Genomic DNA, 24,853 nt, shown 5'->3' on the forward strand with positions numbered 1-24,853 from the left:
GAGAAGCAAGCTCTGGTTATTAGCAACTCTTTTTTGAGATGTGAAGCTAGAGACACCATAGTGAATTATCTTATCTGAAATTGCAGGCTAAAGATAAACAAATTCCTCCACTGCCAGAGATTTCTACAAGCTAAAAGGGAGTTTTTCCTTCCCACTGTCACCAAGTGCTTGTTCAAAGGAGGATCATTTGTTGGGTATTACTTTGTAATATTTATAGGGTCTTTACCTTACAATATAAAGCACACTGAGGCGACTGCTGTTATGATTCGACACTATATGAATACAATTTAATTTAATTTTCTACCTAAGTATGGTATTACTGCATTGTGTGCATTTGGGATAATTGTAATGCTGAAAAAATGAAGACATTACCAGATAGCATTGCGTGGTGGATCTTTTCTGTAACTTTTCTGTGTTCATAATTCCATCAGTTTTAGATGGAATTATGAAGATCCCCAACATCACTTGCTTAAATGCAGCCCCACAACTCCCTCCATGTACACTGATGACAATTTCAAATTTTAATTAATTATTCTATAGTATCTTCTTCTTATTATAGTATATTCTATAGTACTCCCATTGATTTTCAGTCCAGTTCTTGTGCAATTTGGCATACCTTAGCCTATTTTTTCCAGTTTGTCTTTCTTAAGAATGGCTTCTTGACAGCCAGCCTTCCACTGAGACCATTTCTTATGAGGCTTCAGTGAACAGTAACTGGATTAGCTGAAGGGCTAGATGCTTCTCTCAGGTCCTGTGTCAACCCTTTACTGGATTCTTCTTCCTGTTTCTTAAAGACATGGCTTTAGGTTACTGTTCATCTACTGCTAGTTTTGTTCATTTTTCTCAAACTGCACATCACAATGACATGTGCCAACTTTTCAGGTAAAAGCTGCAGTATTTACTGATACAAATTTAAATTATTTTTTACAAAGTTTTCTGTCATCTATAGACACAACATCCCTTGAGTGAGGTGCCATTTTTATTCTTGCATAATTCATAGGCCAGTGTTACGTGGTTCCAAGAATGATCAGGTAGAGGGACTGGGCGAAAAGTGATTGAAAAAGCAACTACTATTCAAAGAAAGTGCTAGAGAACTATTCCCGAAGACCACCAAAAACTTGGAAGTAAAATATAAAGATATGTGGGAAGGCTTAGAAACACATACACCTGTCTTAACATTACTGTTTCCCAAAGTGAAAAAAATAATCATCTTGCAATCTCTAGTGTGAAATGAAGAGTGATCCTTTTGTTAGAGTAAATAAAATAGGCTGCTAATTAAATTTGATATGCATGAAATTTGGAATAGTTTGCAACAGTGTTGGGCATACCTCTGTTGTGTTCTCTGAACTACTTTATAGGCAGTGTGGTTTTGTTTTAAAACTATTTATGAGGTAGTGACAAGCTTAATGAGCACGGATTTTAGCTTGCCAATGTTGAATACAAAATGTATGTTATTCTTTTGCCAGTGTGGTCCTATTTTGTTGTATTTCAAAATTCATTAGGCTCAGAGCCATGTGTGCTTTATGAGATCTCGGTGCCATTAAATGATGAATTCCACAGTACATATGTCATGCACAAAATAATAAACACACAGACACAAAGCAGACTGAATGAGCTAGAACACGCAGAATGTATTGCAAGTTTTCAGAGTTACTGATCACCGCTCATTATCATACTGTATAAAACTGCTTTATCAATCTATCTATAGATTGACTCCTGCATGCTTCTCCAGTGTTTCCTAGGCATCTTTGTTTTTCTGCACTCCCTTTGTAAAATATTATTACTTCAGTAGTTGTTACTTCAAAATATTTACTATTAGCTGACAATAGCGAGTAGTGAAGAAATTTTCCTTTAGTAAGAGAAGCAATAAAACACTGTGAAAACACCTACACATATTATTGGCAAATTATAAAGAAATCATCAAAAGTAACAATACTTATTTTGCAGAAACAATGTTTCTAACCAGTCTTATATGGAATCATATTACTGTTGCAGATGTTTAAGCTTGCGCTTATTTATACTTTACAGTCTGTTTAACCTCCTAGGACCTGGCGTCCACAAAGGTGGACATCACAATTTGGGTTATTTAGACCAAAATACTCAATTTTGCTCTACAAGGGCCTGATATCCACTTACAAGGACATTATACTGCTACTGTTCTATCAATATTTTAAACAAATATCCTTATATGTGGCTCTCATTTTTCTTAGAAACAAAAATTAGGTAAAAAAAAAAAAAAAAATACAAATCTGGTCATTCTTTGTTTTTATATTCATCGTGTCCAAATATGCCCAAATATCAAAGAGAAATTAAAAATGCATGCCATGGAAGAGTTCGGGTCTTAGGAGGTTAATGTACAATAATGTTTCATATTGTATAATAATGTATACAAATCACTGAATAAATAGTTTTTAATAAATTCAGAAACCCTAGCCTACATCTTGATTTAAAAAAGTTAAAATTAAATATCTGTTTACAAATTAAAAATCAGAACCTAATTAAAAGGTTAGAGTACAATCTGGCAGGGCTCACTGTCAATAGTCTACAGGGGCATTCAAAATATTAATGAAAAATGAAGACAGTTTCTTTGCAAAGGAGCCGATTAAATTTTGTTTATTCAACCAAATGATTTTCTCATATATGTCACTCTAAAAGTGCTGATGGAGTCTGCTCCTATTCAACTTGCCTGTCTTATTTAACCAGACAGGGAAGGGGTTGATGTCTGCTCTCCATCATCAGGGGTTTCTTTGCTAATGTTTTCATTTTTTAATTTAACCTCTATTTATACAGGTTTTCCCACTGGAACTCCATGTCTCATTTACAAAGGATTGTTTCAGAAAAACATATTAAAAGTACAACAATAAAAGACACTAAACACTAAAATTGTCCAATATTTACACAGTCTCAAAAACAAATGATCAAAAAAAAAGAATGTGCCGAAGGAGTTAAAAAAGGAGCTTTTTCACACTACAGTGTGAAAAAGCTCCTTTGTAACAGATGTGTAAGAGGAAACGCATCTGTTACAATGAAGAAACACCAAAGCTTGTTTTCTTGCTAATGCTATCTCTACTAATGCTATGTATAATGGGAAACCCATCACATTCTTGTCAAAACCTAGATGTTTATCTACAATATGCATGCACAAACAACCAGAAAAAGGCTGCTGGGCTTTTTGTCACAGTCTGCAAGGACAGACCGTGAGGAGGGTGTTTGGAGGACCCAGGTGCGGACACAGACGAAGGAGGCAAAAATGTTTACTGAACTTAAAGTGAGCCTTTATTAGGGCCGGTAAACAGTAAAGCAAAAAGAACCAAACATAAACTATGGCAATGACCTAAATAAAGGGCCTAAACTGGGAAATAACTAAAGACTAAGAAAAACTAAGACTCTGATTTAGACTGTAACTAAGAGCTATGCACATGACAAGAAAAAGCAAAGGACAGTCTTCTGGACTGGTACATGAAAGGCTATGAGAACATGACAGGAGCAGATTACTATGAACATGACCAGAACAGACACTGAAAAACTATGACGTGTAGCTAAAATGACAGGAATGTTAACAGACGACGCGACACTGACACAAAGACACACTGGGCTTAAATACACTGAGGAAGTCATCAAGGAATTAGAGACAGAAGGGGAACACAGCTGGGAGGAATACGACCTAATGAGACAGGGGAAACAAAGCTAGAAACACTGACATAAGACAGGAACATGAACCTTCAGAGTAAAACAAGAAACAAGACACCACTAAACAAAGACGCAAACACGACACTGAGAGACAGACTAGACACTGAACTGAACCTGCAATAAACATGAGAACAAAACCTACGAACTAATCCCTAAACAAGAATAACTGAAACATAGAGTCATAATCATCATTATCATCATAATAAGAAAAGAATCCAAAATGCAAAAACACACCAAAACATAACTCAAAACACTGGGTCAAACTGACCCAGAACCGTGACACTTTTAGCTTGACAAGCTCAAGACATTGTTAACAGGACAAAGGCACAACCTGAAAACACTGGGCCCATATACATTTCATTGGGATTGTAGTGAAGCAGCATTAATCGTGATTCCAGAGACAATATTCTACAAGATCACATTAATTTAAAGGATGACTTAAATGAGATAAGCTTTCTTACAAAATGCTTTCACTTTCATCTTTTAAACTGACATCTATTTTTAGATTTTACCAAATAGCACCTTTTGCTTTGCTTGCACTGGTGGAATGTCACTGAATTAGTAAATAATTTATTAAATAATTAGAAAAATTGTTAATAAAACATGACTGAACCTCTGTCATTGTTCTGTACCTTGATACACATTAGAACACTCGTGCCAGTCTTAAGGCCATTACACACCAAGCCTGTTGTAAAAAAGCACTAACATGGCAAGTTAAGTCTGCAAGAAAAGACAGAAAAGGAAGCAAGAACAGGACAGAGTGTTTCATCCACACATTACTCTATTTGGAATGTCAGAGGATTCTGTGAAAAATAGGTGCGGGTCATCATGTCATATGGTTCTATTTCAGCTGAAAGAAATAGACTTAGTATTACAGACAGGGAGAAAGCTTGCCAGCCAGACTTTGTGCAACCCTTCATCACTTGGCCTTGAAGGCTTTTCTGCAAGTAGAGGTACATACAGCATGATGTCAAAATCACTCTTGTACTGTCTGGAGTATCAAAGACAACGGTGCAGGGACAACAAGCAGTGGATGATATCCACAACACCTAAGGTGATTTACTCTTACGGTCTCTAAATGTCAAGCTAAAGTTGAATCATGATTTACTGGAAAGATGGAGGAGAGAAAAAGATGTTTGTGAATGTTATCTGGAATAAAACTTTGCATTAGTCCTTTGAAATAGGTCAGGTCCTTCTGCCTTTTGACGTAAATTGGAGTGCGGTTGTTGTTCAGTGTTGTTGATGTTTGCTGCAGCATATTTTTAAAGGGTGCTTCTAATACGGAGCCCCGCAGGGGACATGGGAGAAAAAAAAATTAAGACGGACTTTTGCGAGATCTTGCAAAAGTTGAATTCCAACAATGGCGGCAGCTACTTAGTTGTAATATTACTCTTTCTGGGTCACAAAATACACTTTTAAGATATTTTGAGACGTGAATGTAGTTGTGCAAACGTCAGATATCTGCTCGGTTTACAAGACATCACATATTTGCAAAAGTGCTCCGACGTTTTCGGAGATGTATGAAACTTTTGCGAGATCTCGCAAATGTTTTGCGAGATCTCGCAAAAGTCCGTCTTAATTTTTTTTTTCTCCCATGTCCTCTGCGGGGCTCCGTAATTTCCTGCTGCTCTTAAGTTGATGATAAAAGATGGTGATTCTTTTATGTTCTTTTTTTTTTAGAGTGGACATCTATAAAGGCAAATTTACCATAGAGCCATGCTCTCAAAAACTGACATAGATTTAACACTGTCTGTGAAGCTGGATTAAGAAATAAGCGCTTAAAGTTTATAGAACATGTTTAGCGCCATCTTGTGTCAAAACAGAACACGACAGACTGAAATTATTTTATGTTAGCTAACTAGAACCAACAGCTCAGTGGAATATGAGTAGGCTAAAACTAAAAATCCATTTAAGCTGTTACTTTTTTACTGGTCCTGTTAGCTATAATGTTGGGGTTACTACATTTTATAGATGAGAACAGTGTGGATTAGAGCCTGTTTGAGTCACCAGACCAACAAAGAAGATTTTCGTCCCCAGGCAGGGTAAACATTACCATGCAATCAGCTGACAAAGTATATCTTTGCAAAATACAATAAAATAGTCTCTTTTCCCTCAAGCACATCCAAACAGTTTACAACATAACAGGCTACTATATTCACATCACACGACAACCATAACTGTTTTTTACCGAAGCACGACCAAGAATCCCGACATCCGTCAGCATGTACTCAGGGGGGGAAACAATTAAAAAATCTCCACTTTAAACTCTCTTTCACTTACATTTGGGCTTGTATACTAGTGTGAAAAAAGACAAACAAAAAAGTATAAAAACCAAATGAGTTTTGTTTGTTGCATGAAAACCACCTTTGGCCCAGCAGTGAAGCCCCTTGGATTCCCAGTTAGCTTGGCACTAAATACAGCATGAAAATAGCTGCAGATTAAAGCTTAATTAGCCAAGGCTTTTGCAGCTATGTATCATAAACACTGTTTCTCTTATCTGCACCTCTGTTTCTATCAACAAGATGTGTGTATGATCAAATATATTGAAATAAATTGAGAAGAATAACATTTCTCAAAAGAAATAGAAGGCATCACTTAGAGAGACACATGCAGGTCTTATCTAACTGCATTGAAAATGTTTTATTGTATAGACCTTCATGGATGGGATTCAGTTTTTTCACTTCCTTTCAATCATGCAAATTGAATTATTGATGGTTTTATCAAATGCTAGTGTTATCTGATGTATTATATCAATTAAATTGTCAATTTATTTGTTAGTATCCCCACAACAGAATTTAACAAAATGCATTTTTTAGTAAAAATATTTAGTAAAATATTGTAAAAATGTATACTAAAGGTGTAATTTCAGTATCAGCATAAGAAGATGCCTGTGATGACAGAAACGATGAAATTTGTGCTTAGGTAATCCAGACACTTAAGTTCAGAGGAACATCTTTAAGTTTCCTGAGGCATTCTGCTTAACATCACAGACTCATCCACAGGTGACAGAAAATACCCTGTGGCACACTTTGCAATTTGCAATGTATTTATTCTCTCCCACACAGAAACGGAGAACATGTTTAGTTTTCTGTTCTGGCCAGTACTTTGGCAAACTTGCATTTGCAACACGTTCTCACTCCCAAACCGTAACATTTTACGCTAGGTGACAAATCGTCAACATATTACGTTTTCGGCTACCCACCACGTTCCTAAATGACGACCTCGGAAAAATGAGGAAATATGAGAACCGTATGGACTCAATCTACACATGTTCGCTCTTTTTCTTCAAATCGCTTAGAAACACGCTATTTAACATCATTAAAGTCCTGGTTAAGATCAGGAAAAAGGTTATGGTTAGGGCTAGGGATAAGGTTAGGTTTAGGGCTGGAATAGGGGAGACCGGGGATAGTTGTAACATTTTTGACATTTCTGTCTGTAAATTGGAGCTCTTTTAAGGTAGTGGATTCAAAATGTAATGCAAAGTATTTACATGTCTCGGCTATTAAATAGTGCAGCTATTTTCTCTGCAGCACAATTACCCATTGCATGGTATGGTCTCAAACACAAAGAGTGAAATGTTACAATTAACCCCATAGTCTGGGTTAGTTGTAACATATCCTGGGGTGAAATGTAACACAATGAAATAAGGGTACTAACAAAACATTAACATGTAATCTTTGTTTATTCAACACATGAATGCACTTAGAGCCATTTATGTAGCTGTGTGTGTGTGTGTGACAGAATGCAGAAATCTAGCTTTTGAACATATGCCAACCCCCCAAAAAAGACAAATTATGGAATTTTCTGCAACTGAATATTTCATTAATTTTGGTTGGTCTTCCTTGAGTTTGGCCTCATTGGCTCAGTGGGCATTATAACCTACAACTCTTGCACCAATTTTGAACATAACAATGAAGCTGAAAAAATGTAGTTGTTCACCAGCATCGCAATTCCATTAATTTTTATCATGGCTTACCTTGGTGTGGTTTGCAAAGTGCTTCAGAAAGATGAGGAAATCTGTTTCTTGCACCCATCCGGATTTATTTCCACTACCAGTACTTCCTACTGGTCCATCTCTGACACAGTGGTCTGCATAATGTATGTGTGGGAACACAAACAGTGGAGGAATTGTGTTGCCAATGGCATTAACCGCATTTACAAAAGCGACCAGTGAACCTCTCTCTGCTCATGTCGTTGCCCCAACTTGTTTAATAGAAGTTAAAGTAATAGTGTGGTAAGTTGTAACATTTGCATTATTGTTACAACTGACCCAGACTGTTGCTGTTACAACTGACCCAGACTCCTATAGCCATGAACTAGCTAACATTACAGCCAACAGCTAAAACATTAGCACTAAAGACCTACACAGAATATATCCCCATAGACATACAAATAACATAATTTAAGTTTGATGAGTTTAACTGCAAAGCAGATAATGCTATTAGAAATTGAAATAAAGTAGAAAAACTTACTTTTTGGCATACAAATTACTTTTTTTCGTGTAAAATTGTCTGTGTTTGACAAAATGTGCTGATTTTTCACATGTGATAGCAGTTCTGAATTGGGCATGCACAGGATGAGTCACATCATTTGAAACTTAGCCCTCATTGGAGAAATTGGAAGTCTTACAACTGACCCACGTTACAACTATCCCCGGTCTCCCCTACAGGGCTGGAACGTCTATTACTGAGGGAGCATCATTGCACTGGATTTCAGCCATAACCCGCCGCGTACCATAAGAACGCCGAAGGTCTCCTTTTGTGTTCCTCAGGAACGCCGCGGGACGTGACAAAACGTCGGCATGTTACGCCTCGGGAGTGAGAACGGGCTGGCATTTGACAAAGGGAGCTTGAACAAAAGGTATGGGCCACTTTTAAATCTAATTCCAGTTTCATGTGCCTGCCAACAGAGTAACAGAATATAATTTGACACACAACTGTATTGTTGTTTAACTGGAATATATTATTATTTTTTGTTCTTAATTGTACAATCTAAGTGATAGGGTAATCTTGTCTTCACTCGGGTATTTTTACTTGATCAAATCTTCCCTGTGAACACAAAAAGGTTGAACAATAGGAACAATTCATCATTGTAAAAAAAAATCAGACACATATACACTTCTGTTCTTACCACATGTTATTTTTAACTAAGCCACATTTATTTGTATACTCATGTGTTTCATATTTTAGTTAATACAGTCTTTGTTAGATTTTTAACTTTGCATAATCCAATACTGCTGTCATTTCTCAAAAATCTTTGGAGAATATGGTGAGTTTGAAAACATCAACGGTTATCAGTAGACACTGCAACATATTAGATATATGCAACATATCAGTATTAGTTTCCTCCATGGGACAAAGAAAAATTATGTCTAATATCCAAAATGTGCACTGTCAAATAAAGGTTTACTCCCATCAATTTGAAAACCTTTAAAATAGAGATGCAGTGCTGTGATGGAAAAGTTAATTTGGCAGTCTTGTTTTGGCAGTCTTGTGATATAGAGCAAGAGTAAAGAGCAAGAAACAGTGAGCCCGTCATGTGTCATCAACAGTATTTTTATAGCCCAGAGCCTTAGTCAGAAATCATCAGTAAATGACCTGCAGTAAATGGTAAGTGTTAAAGCTTTTGAAACTGTGACTCTACTTAATTATATATATATACAAGGATATGCGATGGAGGGTTTTTTTTAATCTGTACACTAATTATTACCAAGGAAAATGTGTTTTGTGTCATTTTATTTTGCTGCAAAAATTTAGAGTGCAAAACAGGTTTTAACCTAATTGTTCTCTCATTGACTGCTCAAAAGAATGTTTTTTTTTTTCAGTCCTAGCTGTAAAACTTTAAGGCTTGTGAAAGTTATCACTCCCTCTCTCAAAAACAGTTGACCTGGAAAACACTGCCAACCAAACTTATTTGAACAACATCAACGAAGGTGACCCCTGAACAGCAGGGCACACACTGCACTGGCAATGCTTCAAACAGTATTTAACAGAAAATCAGATGATCCTGCTTTATTCTCATTGAGTTCGTCCATCAAAAAGTAATTTAAAGACATAGTTCAGGCTAATGTTGCAATTAGTGTGTTCTGCATTTCATTTCCTCTAAAATTAGGTTCTGTAAGAGCAAAAGCAGTATGAATGTTGGTGGCTCTGTGGGCCAACTCAAGACATTTTCACCATGATTTGAATTGCTGATGATAAAGACCTTTATTAGGCTTTGGCCACAAGCTAAAAAGCAGCTATTAACCTTCATAATCAAATTCATATTAATGGCGTAGTTGTGTTTTAACGTAGCTTACACCTAAGATGTTTATTGGAAATTATTAGTCTCACCCACACTTGGAAAACGCGTCCTTGCACCAATGTTTAATTTCACAGTTTACTGTTAATGGCTTTTTTGTAATTGGTAATGTTGGCAGGGAGTGCCTCCTCTACTCACAACCCACAAGAACAAACCTCTAATAGCGCATTCTCTGTATGTATGGGGAAAAAATGGATGAGAATGGTGAAGCACCCTATTCCTCTATCGGTCACTATTTATAGCCCAAACAATTAAGCTGAGAAGACCTTCATTAGCCTGCTGCTATTCAGCAGGACCCTGAGTCGCCTTGCCAGCCAGCTAAACAGGTGTTCCTTAATAATCACTGCTGAATTGCCAGCAACACTGGTTTGCGATTTTCCCTCCATATGTTTCAAGCTGTTAGCAGTCCTCTACTGAGAAATGAATGACTTTCTAAGCCTCATTACAATATCTTACAGTACACATGGCTATTGGCTGGCAGTCTGACCCTAAAATAAGACAAACTGGCAATATCCGTGACTTTCTGCAACAGTACCAATATAACACATTTGAGAGTAGCTATGTAACAGTATTATTATGTCAGCAGTATTTTGATCAAAATGAAACTGTCCTTTTTGGAACTCCTGAATCTTAAAAATTAGCCTTTTTTTTTTTACTTTTCTTTATAAGATCAACGCTAATGCAGGTGTAATGCTTTGCTGTAATGCTGAGGGATACCTTCTTTGCAATTTAACAGTCACTATAACCTATATAATTAAAACCAAACATATATGGCCACTTCTAATGCTGCAAGTGACAGAAGGCAGAAAATCTGTAGCTGTGCCAAGAGCTGTAGATGACAGGCTGCCAGAGATTTTATAAATACTGCTGCGGTGTGACACCACTTTATCCAATTAGGTTCTGGTTCATTAATTATCTGATCAATCAGTGCTGGAATATAATCAGCATTTGTATAATAGGAGGATGAGTTTGGTAATTTTTCAAGCTGCAAGTATGAGCCAGGTCTTGAAAAACAATTAAAAATGACCAATTAGACAACAACAACAATGGCATAACATAACAACAGCATAATGAAACAGTAATATAATATTAATGATAATAGTGATGTTTATTATTAAATCCACAAATAAGTCCAAAAATAAGCAAAGACTTATGCAGTTTTATGCTGAATTAATTGGAAAAATATACTCCCAGTTTAATTCAGTGATGGAAAGGAGCTACACATGAATATGTAGGTCTGTAATTCTGTTCATTGCACCAACCGGAATATAAACTATTTCTGTCCTAGCTGAATATTATGGACTCGGTGCCTTGTCCATTAAGAATTTGTCAGTTGCTTTTAATGGCTTTGAGAAGATTTAATGTAATTGGACACTCTGAAAGCCTACCCAAACTCAGTAATATATTCCCCCCTCTACCAATGTATTCCTCTTGTTTCATTTCTTTTCCAAATTGTGCCTTGCTGTGGCAGTATTTTACTTAACTTGGGCTACCAAAATTAGATGTCTATATTCCCTTGTCACACATTCCTGTGCATTATATGTATATAATACGGTGAACAATACTCAATTTGTATTTATGTAAGCCACCTTTGTGAAGTTCTACCTGAAAATCACTATGCAGATGATACACATTTGTACTTTTCTGTTAAGCCCAACAACCCCTCTGGTCTTAGTGAATACAGCAAATGCTTGGTTTCGTCTTTGAACAACATCTGAATTTTGAATCTCAAATCTCTAACCTGATTTGGACTTTCCTTAAAACGTATCCATATCAGAGGCGCTGAGACCGTATCACTGCAGCCGACTTCTCATATCGTCGGATCAAGGGGTCTTAATTGTTCCATGCTTTTCCTTTAAAACCAGAGCTCATCACATCTTTGAAGTTGCAGCACCCAGACTTGGTAACAACATTCTTAAGCCTGTCAGATCTGAATCTGTTATTTATTTTAATTGTGAAAACCCATTTTTATAGGTTAGCTTTCCTTTAATCTTTCAGGATGTATGGAAGTGTGTATGTTGGAATAAATATCAGACTGTATAGTTGATTATGTGTCTGTTTGTTGGAACATGTATGCTTATCTTTACTGTATGATTTTGTTCACACTCTGAAGCATTTCTAACTTTGTGTTTTGAAAAGTTATTATCATTATTATATCTCCTAGAATGGTAGGGTGATATTTCTATTAATTTAGTGACTATCCACCTGCAGCATTGTACCAGATTAAATAGAGCTGTCAGTCTGTAGTCTCACTGTAATTATGATAAAATACTAATGAGGGCAGAAGCAACCTGTTCAGACATGCCCACGCTTTCAAATGTCTACTGAAGATGTCAGCAGGTACAAAGGATTTTGGGGGAAGGGACATTATCCATTAGCATAGACGAGACCTGTCCTACCAATCTTTTGTTACTAATTTGGTCAGTTTACCAAAAGATTATGTATTTTCCCACTATTACTTTCATGCATAAATTTGAGGCATAATATTTTAAAAGCTTAAACATGTATTGAAGAAGATTTATTTGAAGATCAAGTTGAGTTGATTATATTATCTGAACAGATGCATCCAAGGAAGGTACAAATCAAGGACATATTGTTTTTAAAAAGGAGTTAAAACTGTCAATATTTGTTTGAACGTAATCACAGAGCTATAGTACAGAATCGTTAATATTTCCTCTTCATTTTACGTGCTTTGTGTCATAATGTAATGTCTTTTTAAAGAGTTTATAAATCATCAACCTGCAAAATAATTTTTAAGGTTTTATAAGGTGAAACATTTTTAGTCTCATCTCAATTATTGGAGGCCACTGATTTAACACATACACAGTTAAACTACATAGTAATGTTGATCTGTCTATGAGGTGACACATAAGGTTGCAACAAGTCTTTTAGAAAGTCAGTGACAGCTGGTCAAACCTTCCAGTTTAAACTGCCTAAACTTCTCTGCACCTGATCTCTAACTGCCAAGATCTACAATATGAACAAGGCATAGATCAGTGAGGTTGTGTTCCTCTTTCACTCATACTGCCACTCTGCTGTAAGAGACATCAGTGAAGTGCATAGATAACCACTGATATACACAAAGAAAAGTCCACAAGTCTGGTTTAAAAGGAAAGTCACTGGATGAATTCATAGCTCATGAAGGATCTCCAGTGACCTCATTAAAATTCTTTCACGCACAGTTTATTTTCAGTTTTGTCTCTAACAAAAGATTTTCACTTTAATGATACAACAAAAAGTCATATGGGTATTTGCATTAATTTGCTTTGTGATAACATTTGATCATCAGTTCAAAAAAGTGTCTTTTTTTGGGACTAATTATTGCCGTTGTCATCATTCCTGTGGAAACACAGAAAGCGGATAAGCCAAGAATCATCTGATGTGATGTTACGTGTGTTCTTAATTCAGTGTTTACTGGCAAATAATAATGCTTTGGTGAGAATATGACAGTGAAAAAAAAAAAATTTTGCCAGGTCTCAAAGTGACATCACCACATACAGATTCCTGTGTGCCAGCAATGCCACTAAATAAATAGATAAATAAGCAATGCACAGGTGAGAGTCTAAAATTCTAATTATGAACTGACTTAAAACTTTATAGGCCTTTGGACAAAAAAAATGCCTCTTGACTTGAAAAAAGCCTAATATAATGATGCTAAAGTTTAAACAAAACAAAAGGTATAGTTGGCATTAAAGTATTTTTAAATAGGGGTTTACATGACACATAAACTGAATTTATTGTAGCATGTTATATTAGAGAGTGTGATGAAATAGTGCCAATGGAAATAAAGCAGTTTGTAACCATTCTGTTAATATTTCATAAATCTACTTTATTCCAAAAAACACCACATATTATATCAGGTAATCGTGACGAGATAAAGCTAAACAGAGAATAACAAAACCAGCAACTTCAGCAAATACATGCAAAATATGTGGTTTGTAGTCATCAGTGTTGCGACACATCAGCACACATTAATAGATTTATGTAGGTAAAAGCCAGCTGCAGATCACTCTTGAGGTCCACCAGTGTGCTTCTGTTTCTCACTTGTTTTTGATGCTGTTCCTATTGTTTTCCTTGTTCAATAATATATGGCACATATTGCTACTGAGACTAATGTTTTTGGTATGGGATTTGTGCTGGATTAAGCTTCAAAAGAATGGCTGATAGTCTGTTGTTCAGAGCTGGCATGCTCCATTCCCCACAGGGCTGCTGGTTTAGAGCAGTTTGGATTTGTAAGAAGAAAATAGAACCAATATTATGCAATCTTGTTTTCTTTTTTTTCCTAGCCATAATATGTAGAGTATATGCAGTCGGATGCATACTGGCTGATGGCTAAAGAGTAAAAAGTAAGAATAACAACCCATGCTTGACAATTGCAATATTGAGCTATGCTGCTACAATGATTCATGTATTCAGCTCAGGCCAAAAGTATTGTTTAACAAGACCCAACCTATATCCTTTTGTATTGAATTGTGGGTAAATAAATCAAATTCTGTTCACTTTTTTAAGTGATCCTGTTTTGATGAAAGGACTGTATCAATTGAACTATGTTTGCTCTGATTTTGATGACGCATATAATTTCATTAATCATGGGTGAATGCTTTTCTAATATCTTAATCAGCTGCAATTACCAGCCTTTCATCATCACCTTACTGCTTCGAGAATCACAAGTGGCATCAAGGGTTGTGCACATTGGCTCATCATCACATGCTCTCTCAAGGGTACGCCACTTGTCCGGCATCTCAGAGGCCCTGATTGCATACAAACAAGTGATTCCGTAATCTAAATGTGTGTGCAAAGCTCCTTCTTATCTCAACATGCCTATGGGTAACAGAGTAGCGTGATTGCAGTAAATAGAAACCGCCCACCACCAATACTCAAATCCTGTAGGACACAGGCCACTGGTGTATGGTGCACTTGATTCTCAGACTGCTTAGTACTTCACATTTACAAGAATGTGTTATTATAGTTGATATAGTTAGAGGTTAGAGAAGACTGAACAAGCGGCAGGGATCCGTAATTGACATCAAGTTCCTTGAAAATGAACCACATGGCTTCTTTATGAACCTGATAAGATGCAAAGGGAGGCTTGTTTTTTTTTGTTTTTTTTGTTTCATCCCGAGAAGGTGTCAAGGCAAAGCAGTAATTTATGCCGTAAACAGAGCTGCAAATCTCTTACAGAGCAGCCTGTGGATTCACACAGGAAAGTGACAATTTATCTTTTACAACAGACAACGATGCAGATATTGCTGCATTTAGTGATTATGTTTTAAGTGGTGAATAGCCTTAGTTACGCTTAGATCTGTTTTTTCATGAACTGTGATATGTGCTTACAGTTTTGTTATAGCATAAACAACCTTGACAGTTCAGCATTACAATTCAGAAAGCAACAAACAACTAAGAAATACAAGGAAATATGATCACTTCATCCCACTAGAAGAACTTCAGTCCACCTTGACATTGAGTTTACAAGTCTCTAAAATTCTACTGGCGAGATGGACAACTAGTCTTCTAAAACAATATTCCATAAGTTGGTGTTTAGATAACCACCTAATGTGTCATAGGAATGTTTCATCATGTTTCCCGAGAGTACTACTCGACCAATAGCTTAACTTAAGACAGCTACTAGATTGTCTCAATGGTTTATGTTTTTCCTTTAATTTGTCATCTATATGTGTAGCATAAACAGCTAAATGGATGTTTCCACCGTGCATCTGGACAGAACAATTCAGCATAAGCTTTAAGATCCAAAGTAATAAGTTATGCTGATATCCAAACATACTAAATCATGTCACTGTTGACAGCCTGGATGATTACTCTCACAGCAGGGAACTGTAGCCTAGCAACAAAATTACAAGAAGATGATTTAGAAGAAGTCTGACCACGCAACGGTTAGCCAGTCAGTGTTGTTAGCATAATGCATGAAACTCTGCAGGCTACAAACATGACAAAAAAGCTAGATTTTCTTTTTTAATACAATTATAATAATAATTAAAATATTCCAGAATTACAGAGAACATCTAAATGATATTAAATATTACAAACCTTACCCAGTAAATATCGAAATGATTACATTTCACTGAACATATTACACAGTTATGCAGTGTCATGTCAGAAACAAACAGTAAGACTCAACAGATGTCTGTCAAAAGCCAGAAAAGGTTTACATGAACATTAGAAACTTGTATTACTTACCAGTGTGTTTTAGATCAAAGTCCTGGGCACCCCGCAATGCACAAGATTGAGCAACACTGGAACTGTGAAGCCAATAGTGGAGCTGTTTGTTGTCTTTTGCGTGACCAAACTTTGACAAAAAATGAAAAATAAAATATAGGTATAGAAAAAAGAAGTGAAAAAAGAAAGGCTAAGGCCTATTTGGAGCAGAACCTGTTATATATTTAATGATTGATATCCATTGACTTTTTTCCATTGGACGAGACACAGTGATATGATAAACTCAAGACAGATCGCAGAGGATTGGTCAGGAGATTTATATATCTTCAGTCTTCTGCTGGTACTAATGTCTGACCAGTAAATAGGTAGGCACTAATTCTCATTTAAGCCATGCTTTCTGTTGGTATGAATATTCCTTGAAATCAAACCAAAGGCAAGAAGTAAATGGACTGAAGAGTGTCAGAAGGAAAAGAGAACTCATATGCTGCAAGGCAAAGCTCGAGAAGCCAATATAGTAATCCAGAAATCATACTGGTGGTGGCATTAGAGAGGTGTTGTGCTCCCAGTGTGTAATCCCTGTGTCTCCGCCTCTTTGTGTCCACCTTGTCTCCAGCTGTGATAGAGGCACTGAGTGATAGAGCAGTTCTGAGTGCTGCTGCCGCCGCTGCTGCTCCTGCGTCCTTCCTGCTACAGCAGCAGTCTCTGCTCAAATAAATGCCTGGTCTGTCACAGTTCTTTGCTGCAATGCATTAGATTCATGCACTCCCTCCCTCTTTCTGCCCTCTTCCCTCCTCGCTCACTCTTGTTCGTTCACTTGCCTCAGTCACATGTGAAGAGACACAGTGAGAGTCTGGAATACAAATAAGCTGTCTTTCTTAAAGACGTGATTGTGCTTCTTCAATTTGATGACTTTTTTAAAGTCACGGTGAATGAGTGTGGTGAATAAAGTAGAAGTGATCTTGAGATGATAAGATTCAGATTTTCAGTGGACTGGGCTGTTACCGAGCACTGTTTTTATGCTGGTCCACGTTTTGTTTTTGTTGGGTTTTTTGCTTGGTCTTGCATAAATCTTGCAGGTTACCGATCATAAACTGGTATCATCCATTTCAGTTAAAGATTAATTTTAGTTGAAACTGCATATTATAGATTGCAAATATAACATTATTTGCACTGCTAGAAAAGACCTTTACAAATTTGTTACAATAAGCTGAACAAAGCCGCAAGAGCATGAAATCAGCCGAATCTAGCCATTCATTTTTAGAAGATCCTTACTGTGACTTGTGAAACAGAAAGAATAGATAAGTTTAAAAGTAATCACATTCTTTTGATGTGTTTATGAACCTGATAATAAGTTTATTGTATAACTCATTCCTGAGTTTTGTCTCATTCCTGAGACAAAACAGCAGTGTCATTGGACACTGCTGTTTTGTCAAAGCTCCTTGTAGTCCTAGTTATATCTTACATCAGTGCTGTAACACATGGGGTTATGGTACCGCCTTATTGGTGCAGAACTTATTGACTACACTTTCTACTCATGAAAATTTGTCTGAGATCTGATTATTTTAAATGGCATCATCTTTAGCTGTAGATTTCTGATTTGTTTCGAGAAATTTCTTGTTGTGAAAGAGGGTAAAATATCCCCAGTGGCAGTTCCAGGGTTTTAGGAATCTAGGCAGTTCTGGTGTTAAATACTCTGGTCTTTTGTCATTTTCCCAGGGAAGGAGAGTAAATCTCACAATGTAAACTGAATTAATAAATAGCTCAACTAATAACAGTCTAAAACAGGGATGTGCCATGAACAGCCCAGTATGAAATGGGCCAAAGTAGTAATGAGCAAAGCCAAAGTACAATAAAATAATAGGAAAATAAGAATTTAAAACCTCCAAATAAATTTCCAGCTGATGAAAAGCCCAAGAAAAATGAGTGCATTTTTAACTTTGAATATATACTGGTTGAAACTGATTGACATACTACAGATTGATAGAGCTTAAGAAATTTAAAATCATGTTTTAAAAATGTAAAACCTTTTCTCATTTCTATTATAAATGAGAGATGCTATAAACATGCCTGTGTGCATGTTTAAAAACAACTAAGGTGATTTCCTGATGTAATCACAGCATAGTCCAGCCTACTTCCCAGTTTCCCACATGTAACAGCCACAGAACCAGTAACTGACACATATAATTTAACTGATGTCATGTTACACATTTGGGACTTTTGTGTGTATGATTCTTCCTTATAATGTCTGTGCCTTTAAAAACACATTAAATAAGATATTCTAGTTTTCCGTGACACAAAGTAGCTGATTGTCCATCATCATTACTAAAACAAGCAGCTTCAGAAACCAGAGTCAAATGCCAAAGCACGTTAACCACGTGTGCTTTGGAGCAGCAGTAGGAGAATTAAAGGGAGCATTTTCCTTTGGACAGCCAAGCTAAACAAAACACAAGTTAATCATTCAATTAAAGTCACTGTTCATTGACGCAGGTGGGAGGAAGACAGCTGTGTACAGCCGCCACTCTCATGCTGCACCATCATTAAGCTCTTGTTTTAAGCACAGCTCTGCAAACGCTAGCCTCCAACCTCATCACTCTATTTTTGGATCGCTTCGATAGTCCCATACTGACCAGTGTTCAATTTTGTGTTAAACTAAACTACTAAACCTTCACAATGATAATCTGTTTAAGAGCTGAGGAGTTAAAGGCGGAAAATAATAGTCTTAAACAGGGGCGATTTTAGCGCATTTTTGGGGGTGCTGAATGAATCAAAGCACCCCCAAAGATTTCTTACTTTTTTTGACAATATTTGCTGTTTGTGGGACACACTACTAAAAATATAAAAAGCATACAGTACTTAATTGAGATGGAACATTTTAACAACAAAAGTATAGATAACCCCTCCCCCTCCCAAAGTGGTTCGTTCCAGCTCGCCTCTCCCCTGCTCTGGTTCTAGCGCCGTTGCTGCCAGAGCGATGGTGGCTGAGACACAGTGGAGCGGAGGTGGAAGTGCCTGGCTTACAACAGGACATATTAGCTGCATTTAACCTTCAGTTACTCTTTATATAGTTAGGTAGGAGTCAGGCCATGTTTCTTTTTAGATGAAAAACATTACACCAGGTAACCTGCTGTGTTGAAAACGTGTTTCCCGACTATGTTTGCTACCCTACAATCCGTCCTGCTCTGTAGTAACATCAGCGACATTTGACCGTCCTGTTGCTCCCATTTAAATGTATATACCCTATTTAAAATCTAAAACTTAACATTGTCCATAGCCTGCTGTTGTTACCACCGTCCTGTTTGAAATGTAATGAGAGAAACTGGTTATTTTGTCCTATGTGTATGTGCCGATATTGAACCCAAGGTACTAACTAGCTAACTGACTGGATGCCCATTAACCTTATAACTCCTGTTGTGTGTGTGTGTGTGTGTGTGTGTGTGTGTGTGTAGGTGTGTGTGTGTTTGTGTACAGAGAGACAGCCAGATTCATAATGGATATGAGGAAGTTTTTTCAAAAAAAGGAGCCACATTCAGGTAAAAGTGTAAGATCAAATGATCCATCAATAAAGGATAATGTTGGATCAGTGTTTCAATATTTATATCCCGTATTAGATGTACATGTGGTTTGGTTATTTGCCTTTTGGTTGAAAGTACACTGAGTGAGGACTTTTTTTTTATTAGTGATCTTAATAGTATTTTTTTAAATCTAATTGAATACAGTCTATTTGTGTAAGAAAGAAAGAAAGAAAGAAAGAAAGAGGAAAGAGGGGAACCTGAGGAGAAAGTACAAGGTCAGGAAGAACCAGGTAAGAAAGCAGACAGGGAGTACTAACAGGCAAAACAGAAACTTTTAAACTGGCAAAGAAAAAAAAAAAAACAACTAATTTTACTCATACAATCTGGAAGTTGAAACTCAAGAGTGAGGCTGGTGCCATTCCAGATATGTTAACATTGTACAATCTTCTGGATAATCAGATCTTCCCCACACTGAAAACTGTTATTCAGGTTGCCCTGACAAACCCAGTTAGCAGCTGTAGCTGTGAGAGGTCTTTTAGTGTCTTGAGTCAGCTCCATACCTGGCTGAGAAGGACCATGGGTCAAAGCAGACTCCAGCACCTGGCTGTGATGTCAGTTGAGAAAGAGATGCTTGAGAGACTTGACCACCAAAATGTGATAGACAGATTTGCCAACCTCAAGGTGAGGCAACATGGGATAAAAGAAAAGAAAAAATCTGCAGAGCCATAGTAGTATCTGCAGTAAAGATCTTTTCATACATTGTATACATTGTACCATAGGCCAAGGTGTCTCAGTTTTCTATCATTTCAAGGACTCTTCTATTTTTGGAGTGTATTTTTTATGTATCTGTATTGTATTATACATACACTTTAAAAGTGAATCTCTGTCCAAAAATGCACTGAGTTTACTTTTTACTCACTGTGAGCATCATTCATTATTCTCCCCCAGTAATTAAGGTTAGGATATGTATTTTATTTATTTTTTTAAATGCCAATCCATTCTTCTTTAGCAGCATTTAAATAACCTTTATCAGATTTGATGGTTTTGTTACAGACTTTTCAAAAAAGTGTTTTGCTTTTCTTCCCCAACTGTCGGGATTAAATTGTGTTAAAATGTACAAAACAGTGATGTCATGTTTTGTGACGAGGACCCAGGCACAGAGAGACTTGATGAATTTAAGAATCTTATGATTTAATAAAAAAATTTGCAGACTTGCACAGAGATGGTAAAATTATGATGACTGATAATGGAGATGAAGACAACAGACGATGAGGACAGGGAGGAACAGGGGTTTAAATGCACCAAGGAGACAGTCAGAGGGAACACGGGACAACGGGAGACATTTAAGGATGCAGGGACTGACAGAGACAGGGAAGAAGTCTCATCGTGATGAGTAAAGTTTACCTTGCCTGGATGGGCAGCTCTCTGGGTGCTCAGCACCCCCAAAGCTCTGATCCTAGAATCGCCCCTGGTCTTAAATGGAAGAGTCTGCCGTATCCAAGCCTGGAGGTGACACATCAAGTCTGTAGCGACAACAACCTGAACCTCATCATGCACTTAATCCAAACAACTGAAAAACAAACGTTTTTTGGCAATGTGAACTGCATAGCCACCAACCCTACGTGCCATATTTGCATTCATTTGACATTTGCATCCCTTCCTGGAGAGTGAAATCACATTGAAAGTTGCTGTTCTGACACAGCATGCATTGAAAGTTTCACAAGTCAAGCGGTTAGAATGAGACTTTCAGGGAGAGATCTGAAAGTAGCAAGAAGCCCTGGGAGCACCACAGTACCAAACAACTAGACCTTGAAAGAGTTGAGGTATAACTTTTGGGAGATATCAATGGTACTCATATGGGTACCTTTCCAAACTGCGAACAGAGAGAGAAAGACAAACATAATATTACTGATCAGACAAACAAATGGCATGCAACCACGTTTTCAATTATACACACTGTACCTTTTCTCTTTATGGTGCAATTGTACAATTTACTAGAGAAGCAGGAACAAATTCGATTAAATGTTTTGTATTTTTCAAAACATAGACTGTGTTGTTTGATTTTTCAAAAAGTATTTATAACAGTGTTCTGGACGTTTTTGATTACACATCTGAATCCTCTTTTTTTAAACATAATAAACACTACAAAGGGGAATGAGCTAAAAACGACCATACAGTAGATTCATAAAAGACATTCTGCAGCCCATTCACTACTAAATAAAGTTTCTTAGATGATGCCATTTAGGTATCTATTATTTTTTACTTTTTTTAGATGTCTTTCTCCCAGTACAGACACAAACATAAGTCAAACCCAGACACCTGTCATTCGCAGCTTTAAGAGACAACTCTATTTTTAATTCATCGTTTTTCTGTTCTCAAAGGATTTTACAAACAGCCTGTGAGGCACGCTGCAGTTGCAAGTGTTATTTCTCAGTGTGCTACCATCAGAACTATTGTTAAAACCTCTTTGTTGGCAGAATAGATGGGGTTTTTTTGTCTTTTATAAATTTACTCTGTGTGGTAATTACTTATTAGTAGGACACATATGTTTTCCCTTAAGTGGTTTATACATCATTCCCCCCATTTTCTAAATTAATTACATCAGAGGTTCAAAGAAATGGTGGAAATGCAAATGTGGCCCACTAACACCGCTGCTGCAGGAGTGAGAGAATTCAGGTCAGAGAAGAGCAATAGTTCTTTAGGCACAACACAGGACCCAGAGTCTCTCTGCGAGTAGTATAACTCAAGAAAAAAGCTTATACAGAGCCAGATGTTTTTAGATTATTATCACAAAATTGTTACAGCCTTTGACATTTTGCAATCTAGGCAAATTGCCCTCATTACTTCACATTTTTAATGGTCATTACCAGGGCTCGTGTCTAAAATGGAGTTTTAGAACTTTGTGTTTCTTTAGTGAGTTATAAGCTAAGTAGTTTCAGTTGTTTGACAGTTATTATAATCAAATGAAGCAACACGAATCAATTCACTGTGTAGTAGAAATACTGTTTCTAGGATCATTTCATTAGTTTTTAAGTCCCCTATGTCCTTCTTTACTACCTACGCAGAGTTAGCTATAGCCCTTTAAGGAAACACAAGCTTCACAAGCTGAATTGAAACTTGATTAAGGATAAATAAAAGGGAATAGTATTAGATGAAGGGGTCATCAAAATACAAACTTACGAAAAACAATTTTGGCTGAATTATTTATTCGGTTGACGTGTGAGTGAAGCATACATTTATCTGCACAATAGTACACGCAGTAAGTGCTCTCATACATTAAACTAAGATATCTGTGAAGGTTCTCAGTCATCCAGGTCATCGTAGTCAAAGGAGCTTGCAAAGAAAAGCGTCTGGACTTCTTTAAGTTACTTGAAGACGTTTCACCTCTCATCCGAGAAGCTTCTTCAGTTCTTAGGTCAAAAGGTGGAGAGTCCCAGATTTAAACCTAGTGGGAGTTTCCCCTCAAAGAGGGACAAAAGGACCCCCTGATGATCCTCTAGTCACCTGAGCCAAAGTGTGGAACTGGGTGTGGGTCCCAATCAGCCACGGTTTCGGGTGAGCTCATTGTGAAACCTGGCCCCACCTTATCATGCAAATTCCTGAGATCAGATGGCCCAGGATGTGAGTGGGCGTTAAGGCGTCTGGGGAGGGAACTCAAAACTGAATTATAGATGGCAGACAGTTGGTGTCGTAAACCACCGCCTCTGTTCAAAGATGGTCGCTCACAGTGGACATAGATGGCTTCTTTCACTCCTCTTTCAAACCATCTGTCCTCTCTGTCCAAAATGTGAACATTGGCATCCTCAAAAGAGTGTCCTTTATCCCTAAGATGCAGATGGACTGCTGAGTCACAAAGTGTGAAATGAACAGGCTTTTAATTATATGTAAGAGTGCTATAAAATAATGTTATCATGTGGGAATTAAAGATAAAAAAAAAACAAAAAACTTTTTGTGGTTGTAATGTTTTACCAAGGGGAAGAAAACACACCTCAAAATAATTTCAAGAACCTCAAAAATATTTTCTATTGTGAACTCCAGGGGATTTCTCTTGTGCAAATCCTGTGATCAGCTATCCTGTCCTGCTGCGTCTGATGTGTATTGCTCTTTGTGGATTCAACAAGATATATGCCCATGTTTCACAAACTGTCTTGGCTGATTTCCTTTCCTTAAACTGAAAGTTTACTGTTTATACTGTCTCTGTGCTAGACAGTATAAAGTTTGTATAAACGTTGAATTTGGGAGGGGGGGGGGGGATTGGTTGGCTCTGATTATTGGGGGGGTCATAACCCCCCTAACCCCCCTGGAAATTACACCCCTGGAGCTGACGTTGCTGTTGAGCAGTGCAGCATCAACAGCAATGAACACAAATAACCCTATTCTGGCTTGTTCCGGTCCACTTTAACCCTGTGTGTAGAGCTATAAATAATATTTAAATTTATGTTTTGACCTTTTTCATCATCTTTGCTATTTGCTGTAGGTCCATATGGTTGTCTAGTACTGGATGTTTTACTGTTCCCTCCATTTAGTTTGGCAATTGAAGGCACGTAATGACGTAAAATAAAAACTTCCCTCACATGTCTTAAACGTAAAGTAATGAGCCTCACCAAGTATCCATATGTGGGGAGCTAGAAGGAAGACCAAGCTCAAGTGATAAGTATGTAACGTCAACATATCCAGGTATGCGTCACTAAAAATCATCAAGTTACAGACTCCTGAGTACAAATACTTTGGTGTGGTTTGTCAACTTGCTTTATGATCAGTCTGTTTTTATTAGCAGTTAAACATGGCATACCTGAATGTGTAAATGAAAAGTAATGTGACTCAATTGAAAAAAAAAACAAAAAACAATTCCCTGTGAAAGGTTCATTTCTATATATAATTGTGAACCTTATTCACTGTTAAGAAGACAACAGATCAAGTGAAAGGGCATAATTTCCCTCCCTGGATACTCGCTTCATCAGTTGTGAAGGGCAACAGCTCCTCTACTGATGACAGTAAACTCACTCCTTCATTTATATCCAAGCATAGTTTCATGTCATAAATTCACTGCTATTGTGAGCTCCTGACACAGGTAACCTTCAGGCTGGATTTCATGTCATCTTTTTATCTCAACAACTTGAAGGTAGTGCAAATGCAATGTTTTAATATAATTAAATAATACAATTTTTTAATAAAAC

The 24,853-nt window shown here is 37.0% G+C and overlaps 1 protein-coding gene and 1 long non-coding RNA gene across 2 annotated transcripts in view; both read right to left on the reverse strand.

Annotated features, from left to right (window-relative positions):
• LOC146515768 (leucine-rich repeat-containing protein 4C-like) overlaps window positions 1-16,948 on the reverse strand; it is a 172,793-nt gene extending 155,845 nt beyond the window's left edge. The window contains exon 1 of the mRNA XM_085169048.1: window positions 16,186-16,948. The gene's annotated coding sequence lies outside the window, so the exon portion shown is untranslated. The remainder of the gene's footprint in view (window positions 1-16,185) is intronic.
• The window catches only part of LOC146515766 (uncharacterized), a 404,546-nt gene that overhangs the window by 318,022 nt on the left and 61,671 nt on the right, over window positions 1-24,853 (reverse strand). The window lies entirely within an intron of this gene.

Source organism: Neolamprologus multifasciatus, chromosome 7, assembly GCF_963576455.1.
Source record: "Neolamprologus multifasciatus chromosome 7, fNeoMul1.2, whole genome shotgun sequence".
Lineage (NCBI taxonomy): Eukaryota > Metazoa > Chordata > Actinopteri > Cichliformes > Cichlidae > Neolamprologus > Neolamprologus multifasciatus.